Source organism: Somniosus microcephalus, unplaced genomic scaffold (genome assembly GCF_052327205.1).
Source record: "Somniosus microcephalus isolate GS21.2 unplaced genomic scaffold, FLI_Smic_1.0 unresolved_chr1, whole genome shotgun sequence".
NCBI classification, from domain to species: Eukaryota; Metazoa; Chordata; class Chondrichthyes; order Squaliformes; family Somniosidae; genus Somniosus; species Somniosus microcephalus.
The window spans coordinates 130,771,129-130,778,983 of NW_028225179.1; positions in this window are offsets into that span (position 1 = coordinate 130,771,129).

Sequence of the window (7,855 nt, forward strand, 5' to 3'; positions counted from 1 at the left end):
CCTTCAATCGCGTAAGAATCACACACCGGGAGTGAAATTGGGACTTGGGTAGGGCTCACTTTTGACACCCGTTATACCGCACGCCCGATAGTCAATGCTATTGGAGTCAATGGAACTGAATATCGGGCCGGGCGTATAACGGGTGACTGATTCCGCCCAGTCTGCGTCCCCATCCATATCCAATTTCTCCTCCCATTATGTTGCGAAATCTATCTATTTCGCCTGAAAATGCGCAACTAAAACTGAAAGTTGGGATGAACAAGCATCTCTACAAGGGGCGATCGGGAGACAGGACTTTGAGGCCCAAAGTTGGGAATTCGTGGTGCCTACGCTGATTAAAAAACAATCGACGCACTTTAAAAAAAAGTGCGACCTGCAGGCAATGTTCCCTGTGGGTTGCACTATGTTCAGCGCAGTCTGTTTCTTTCAATGCGCCTTCCCTTTAAATTTCTGCACATGCGCGGGATTTCCAACGTAAACGCTTGTGAGCGGCTTGCGCGGGACTTTGCAGATTATTGCGCAGCCGTGCAGGCACAAATCTTAGAGGCAGCATTGTCAGCAGGTCACCCCCCAGCTCTACCTCACCACCGCCTCTAACAACCTCTCCACTGTCTCTGATTTCTCACACTGCTTGGCCGATGAGCAGAAATTCCCTCCAACTAAATATTGGGAAGACCCAAGCCATTGTCTTCGGTCCCCGCCACAAACCCCGTTTCCTAGCCATCAACTCCATCCCTCTCCCTGGTTACTGTCTGAGGCTGATCCAGATCGCTCGCAACCTTGGCATCCTATTTGACCCTAGATGAGCTTCCGACCACATATCCGTGCCATCACCAAGACCGCCTGCTTCCATCTCTGTAACGTCGCCCGTCTCTGCCCCTGCCTCAGCTCATCTGCTGCTGAACCCCTCATCCATGCCTTTGCTACCTCTAGATTTGACTATTCCAAAACTATCCCGGCGGCCTCCCATCTTCCACCCTCCATAAACTTGAACTCATCCAAAACTCTGCTGCCCGTATCCTAAATCGTACCAAGTCCCGTTCACCCATCACCCCTGTGCTTGCTGACCTACATTGGCTCCTGGTCTGGCAAAGCCTCGATTTTAAAATTCTCACCCTTGTTTTCAAATTCCCTCCATGGCCTTGCCCGCTCACTATCTCTGTAACCTCCTCCACCCCTACAACCCTCCGAGATCTCTGCGCATCTCCAATTCTGCACTCTTGCGCATCCCCAATTGGCTCACCATTGGCGGCCATGCCTTCAGCTGCCAAGGCCCTAATCTCTGGAATTACCTCCCCAATCCTCTCCGCCTCGCTACCTCTCTCTCCTTGCAGTCAATGGAACTGAATACCAGGCACTGCATATAATGGCCAGCCGCTCCGATACTGCCCATTTTGCAACACCGCCCGGGACGAATTTCTAGGCTGTAGAGTCAAAACCAGGAAATATAAATTTGAATATTTAATTCAATGTAAAATCATATACAAAAAGCGAAATAAAGAGAGGGACAGAAAGATGGCATTAAGAGAGAGAGTTAGAAGAAACAGAAAGAAGAAGTAAAAAACATTATTTTGATTTTAATTTTTTTTAATTCTCCACACCACACTTGTAAAAGTAAATTTTCCATGCCAGAGAGGTTGTTTGGTAGTAATTAAGACTTATCACAGCGTTAAAAATTCACTTACCCTTGAATGGACCAGCCCTAACTTTTTACTGTGTTTAGTGGGTATCTAATGGGTAAGTACCTCAACTTCATGCCCTGCATGTGTTTCAATGCCGATTCACTCAGCGAAGCTTGTGGAGGAGCAGGCCAAATTGGACAGCAACTTCCTGATTTCCGCATTTAATGAAACATTTCAGGCTTCTGGATGGGCCCCTCTCAGGTGGACATAAAAGATCCCAAGGCACTATTTCGAAGAAGAGCGGGGGAGTTATCCCTGGTGTCCTGGCCAAGATTTATCCCTCAATCAACATCACAAAAACAGATTATCTGGTCATTATCACATTGCTGTTTGTGGGAGCTTGCTGTGTGCAAATTGGCTGCCGCGTTTCCCACATTACAACAGTGACTACACTTTGAAAGTACTTCATTGGCTGTAAAGCGCTTTGGGGCGTCCTGAGGTCATGAAAGGCGCTGTAGAAATGCAAGACTTTCTTTTCTTTCTTTAATTGCATATGGGAGGACGCCGGAAGTTGCTGTCCGATTTACTCCTTAATAACAGTATGCACTGATAGCCTCACAGATAAAGACCATCTGGTCCATCGAGCCTATCCCACGCAATTACAATACCTTGTGCATCACAACATATACACTCCACCCCACCCGAAACCATGTGATCGCCTGGGAGAGGCTAGAGGACTGAATAACAGCTAACATAGTGCCATTATTCAAGAAGGGTAGTAGGGATGAACCAGGGAATTACAAGCCAGTGAGCCTAACATCAGTAGTAGGGGAATTATTGGAAAAAATTCTGAGGGACAGAATTAGTCTCCATTTGGAGAGGCAAGGATTAATCAAGGATAGTCAGCATGGCTTTGTCAGGGGGAGATCATGTCTAACCAATTTGATTGAATTTTTTGAGGGGGTGACAAGGTGTGTAGATGAGGGTAGTTCAGTTGATGTAGTCTACATGGACTTCAGTAAGGCTTTTGACAAAGTCTCACATGGGAGACTGGTCAAGAAGGTAAGAGCCCATGGGATCCAGGGCAATTTGGCACATTGGATCCAAAATTGGCTTAGTGGCAGAAGGCAGAGGGTGATGGTCGAAGGTTGTTTTTGTGGCTGGAAGCCTGTGTCCAGTGGTGTACTGCAGGGATCAGTGCTGGGTCCTTTGCTGTTTGTAGTGTACATTAATGATTTAGATATGAATGTAGGAGGTATGATCAGTAAGTTCGCAGATGACACGAAAGTTGGTGGAGTGGTAAATAGCAAGGAGGGAAGCCTCAGGCTACAGGACTATTTAGACAGGTTGGTTAGATGGGCAGAACAGTGACAAATGGAATTTAACCCTGAAAAGTGTGAGGTGATGCATTTTGGGAGGACTAACAAGGCAAGGGAATACACAATGAATGGTAGGACGCTAGGAAAGACTGAGGATCAGAGGGACCTTGGTGTGCATGTACATAGATCCCCGAAGGCAGCAGGACAGGTAGTTAAGGTGGTTAAAAAGGCATATGGGATACTTGCCTTCATTAGCCAAGGCAAAACACCAGAAAAAAAACCCAGGCCAATTTGGGGAAAAAAATCTGGGAATTTCCTCTCCAACCCATCTAGGCAATCAAAACTAGTCCAGGAGATCACTCTGGCCCTGAATTCTCTGCAGTACCTACCTTCTGTAAGAGGTGATCTCCACCCCAGCCAGAAACAGGTCCAGCTCTCGCTTGAAGGAATTCAGCGAGTCTGCGTCCAACACACGAGACGGCAGCCTGTTCCAGAGGTCCACTATTCTCTGGGAAAAGAACCACCTCCTGACATCTAACTGAGATCTAGCCTTATACAACTTAAATTTGGGACCCCTAGTCCTGCCTAACCTGTTTAATTGAAATAAACTGCCAGCTGGAACACAATCTATTCCCTTCATTATCATATAAACCTCAATCAGATCCCCCCTAATCTACACTTCTCTAAGGTATAGAGTCCCAACTCTTTTAGCCTATCTTGATAACTAAGTTAGATAGAGAGAAATTATTTCCGCTGGTTGGGGAGATGAGGACTAGGGGGCACAGTCTAAAAATTAGAGCCAGACCTTTCAGGAGTGAAATTAGGAAATACTTCTACACAGAAAGGGTGGTAGAAGTTTGTAACTCTCTTCCGCAAACGGCAATTGATGCTGGGTCAAGGCATAGAATATAAGAGCAGAGAGGTTATGATGGAGCTGTACAGAACGTTAGTTAGGCCACAGCTAAAGATTTCCAGCATCCGCAGTATTTTGCTTTTGTTATAGTTTGTGTAGTCTCTCCTCGTAATCTAACCCTTGGAGTCCGGATATCATTCTGGTAAACCTACACTGCACCATCTCGAAGGCCAATATATCCCTCCTAAGGTGTGGTGCCCAGAAATGCTCACAGCACTCCAGGTGTGGTCTAACCAGGGCTTTGTATAGCCAAAGCATGACTTCTACCTCCTTGCACTCTAGATATAAAGGCCAGTATTCCATTAGCCTTTCTGATTATTTTCTATACCTGTTCATGACATTTTAATAATCTTATGTACCTGGACCCCCCCAAGTCTCTTTGGAACTCCACTGTTTTTAGCTTTTCACCATTTTGAAAGTGCCCTGTTCCATCCTTTTTAGGTCCAAAGTGGATGACCTCACATTTTCCTACATTCAAATCCATTTACCACAGGTTTGCTCATTCACTTAATCTATCAATAGCTCTTTGTAATTTTATGCTTCCATCCACACTACTTGCAATGCCACTATCTTTGTGTCATTGGCAAATTTGGATATGTGGTTTTCTATCCCATCATCTAAACATCGTTAATAAATACGGTGAATAGCTGAGGCCCCAACACAGATCCCTGCGGGACACCACTAGTCACCTCCTGCCAATTAGAGCACCTGCTCATTATCCCTACTCTCTGTCTCCTGCTGCTCAGCCAATTTCCTAACCAGGTCAATAATTTGCCTTCAATTCCATGGACTTCAACTTTAGTTAACTGTCTCTTATGAGGGACTTTATCAAATGCCTTCTGGAAGTCCATATAAATAACATCCAGAGACATTCTACTTTAGTCACCTCTTCAAAAAATTCAATCAGGTTCGTCAGGCATGACCTACCAGCAACCCTGGAGAAAATGTATTGGGGCAATAAAGAATTTTTGTTTTGTTTTCTTTGAACATTTTCATTTATTAGTTATAAAAATATTAATGATGGTGGAGAAAAGGTTGTTTGACATTCAAGAATCATCCAATCAGGTCGAGTCAATTCACTTTCCAGTTGACCGAGGGAAGGCGGAACTACGTGAAGATGGGCATGTTGGGCGACCAATGGCGGGAGCGTGGGGTGGGGTGGGTGGGCGAGGTTGGGGGCGGGAAGGTCATGTGACGAAAGCTCCAGGAATACATCCGACCAGAGTTGGCAACCCGACTCCCGCTGTGGAGCCTGATCTGCCCAGTTCACCAAGCGTAAAACTACCTGTCCATTTGTGACTCACCCCTCCCAGAAATTCTGCTGTGAGGCGGGAGGCTGAGGCCAATTTATTTGTTCATATCATTTGGCTTTATTTTATATAGGCCTGATGTCACTGCAGCCTTTTTCAAAACCAGTCTGCAGGTTTTTGAGATACCAACTTGGTGCTGAAAAACAGTCCCCATGAACCGGCCGGCCTTTGGACCTCACCCAGCTGGTCATTCTTCCTACACAAACTTAGGTGAGGTACATTAGCAGACTACTGACTGGAGAAGCTGGGGTTGTTCTCCTTAGAGCAGAGAAGCTTGAGAGGAGATTTGATAGAGGTGTTCAAAATCATGAAGGGTCTAGACAGAGTAGATAGAGAGAAACTGTTCCCATTGGCGGAAGGGTCGAGAACCAGAGGACACAGGTTTATTGGCAGAAGAACCAAAGGCGACATGAGGAAAAACTTTTTTACACAGCGAGTGGTTAGGATCTGGAATGCACTGCCTGAAAGGGTAGTGGAGGCAGATTCAATCATGGCTTTTAAAAGGGAATTGGATAAGAACCTGAAGGAAAAAAATTTGCAGGGCTTCGGGGAAAGGGCAGGGTAGTGGGACTAGCTGAAGTGCTCGTGCAGAGAGCTGGCACGGGCTCGACGGGCTGAATGGCCTCCTGTGCTGTAACCATTCTCTGATTCTATGATTCTATTGGACCATGAATTGCTGAGCCTGATCATGTCCTCCCACAACCACCAAGCACGTGCACTTTTCAACAGGTGTCATTTGATCCTGAATTAAAATTTGCTGGGAGTGTACTATAGGCCTCCAAACAGTCAGGGGGAGATGGAGGAACAGATATGTAGGCAAATCTCAGAGAAGTGTAGAAATAATAGGGTAATAATAGTAGGGGATTTCAACTTCCCAATATTAACTGGGATAGTCAAAGTGTGAAAGGCTTAGAGGGTGCGGAATTCTTAAAGTGCATCCAGGAGAGCTTTTTGAGCCAGCATGTGGAAAGTCCTACAAGAGAGGGGGCGGCACTGGACCTAATTCTAGGGAATGTAGCCGGCAAGTGGTAGGAGAGTCAGTAGGAGAGCATTTTGGTGACAGTGACCATAATTCGGTGAGATTTAAGGTAGTCATGGAGAAGGACAAAGATGGACTGGAAATAAAGGTTCTAAATTGGGGGAAGGCCAATTTTAATATGAGAAGGCAGGATCTGGCCAAAGTGGACTGGGATCAGCTACTTGTAGGAAAATCCACATCAGAGCAGTGGGAGTCATTCAGAAAGGAAATAGAGAGAGTACAACGCCAACATGTTCCCGTAAAGGTCAAGGGTGGGACCAACAAACCCAGGGAACCCTGGATGTCAAGGGATATACAAGAATGGATTAGGAAAAAAAGGGATGCTTTTGGCAGATACAAAGGACTAAAAACAGTAAAAGCCCTAGAGGAGTATAGAAAGTGCAGGGGGGTACTTAAAAAAGAAATTAGGAGAGCGAAGAGGGGGCATGAAAAAACACTGGCAGGCAAAATAAAGGAAAATCCCAAGGTGTTTTATAAGTATATTAAGGGCAAGAGGATAACCAGGGAAAGAGTAGGGCCCATTAGGGACCAAAGTGGCAATTTGTGTGTAGAGCCGGAAGATGTAGGTGAGGTTTTAAATGAATATTTTGCATTTGTGTTCACTATGGAGAAGGACGATGTAGACATAGACACCAGGCAGGGGGATTGTGATATACTTGAACAAATTAGTATTGAGAGGGAGGAGGTACTAGCGGTTTTAGCGGCCTTAAAAGTGGATAAATCCCCAGATCCTGACGAGATATACCCCAGGCTGCTGTGTGAGGCTAGGGAGGAGATTGCAGGGGCTCTGACACAAATTTTCAGAACCTCTCTGGCTACAGGGGAGGTGCCATAGGACTGGAGAACAGCTAACGTAGTACCATTATACAAGAAGGGTAGTAGGGATAAACCAGGGAATTACAGGCCAGTGAGCCTAACATCAGTGGTAGGGAAATTATTGGAAAAAATTCTGAGGGACAGAATTAGTCTCCACTTGGAGAGGCAAGGATTAATCAAGGATAGTCAGCATGACTTTGTCAGGGGGAGATCATGTCTAACCAATTTCATTTATTTTTTCGAGGGGTGACTAGGTGTGTGGATGAGGGTAGTGCAGTTGATGTAGTCTACATGGACTTCGGTAAGGCTTTCGACAAAGTCCCACATGAGAGACTGGTCAAGAAGGTAAGAGCCCATGGGATCCAGGGCAATTTGGCACATTGGATCCAAAATTGGCTTCGGGCAGGAGGCAGAGGGTGATGGTTGAAGGTTGTTTTTGTGACTGGAAGCCTGTGTCCAGTGGTGTACCACAGAGATCGGTGCTGGGTCCTTTGCTGTTTGTAGTGTACATTAATGATTTAGATATGAATGTAGGAGGTATGATCAGTAATTTCGCAGATGACACGAAAATTGGTGGAGTGGTAAAGAGTGAGGAGGGAAGCCTCAGGCTACAGGACGATATAGACGGGTTGGTTAGATGGGCAGAACAGTGGTAAATGGAATTTAACCCTGAAAAGTGTGAGGTGATGCATTTTGGGAGGACTAACAAGGCAAGGGAATACACAATGAATGGTAGGACCCTAGGAAGGACAGAGGATCAGAGGGACCTTGGTGTGCATGTACATAGATCCCCAAAAGCAGCAGGACAGGTAGATAAGGTGGTTAAAAAGGCATAT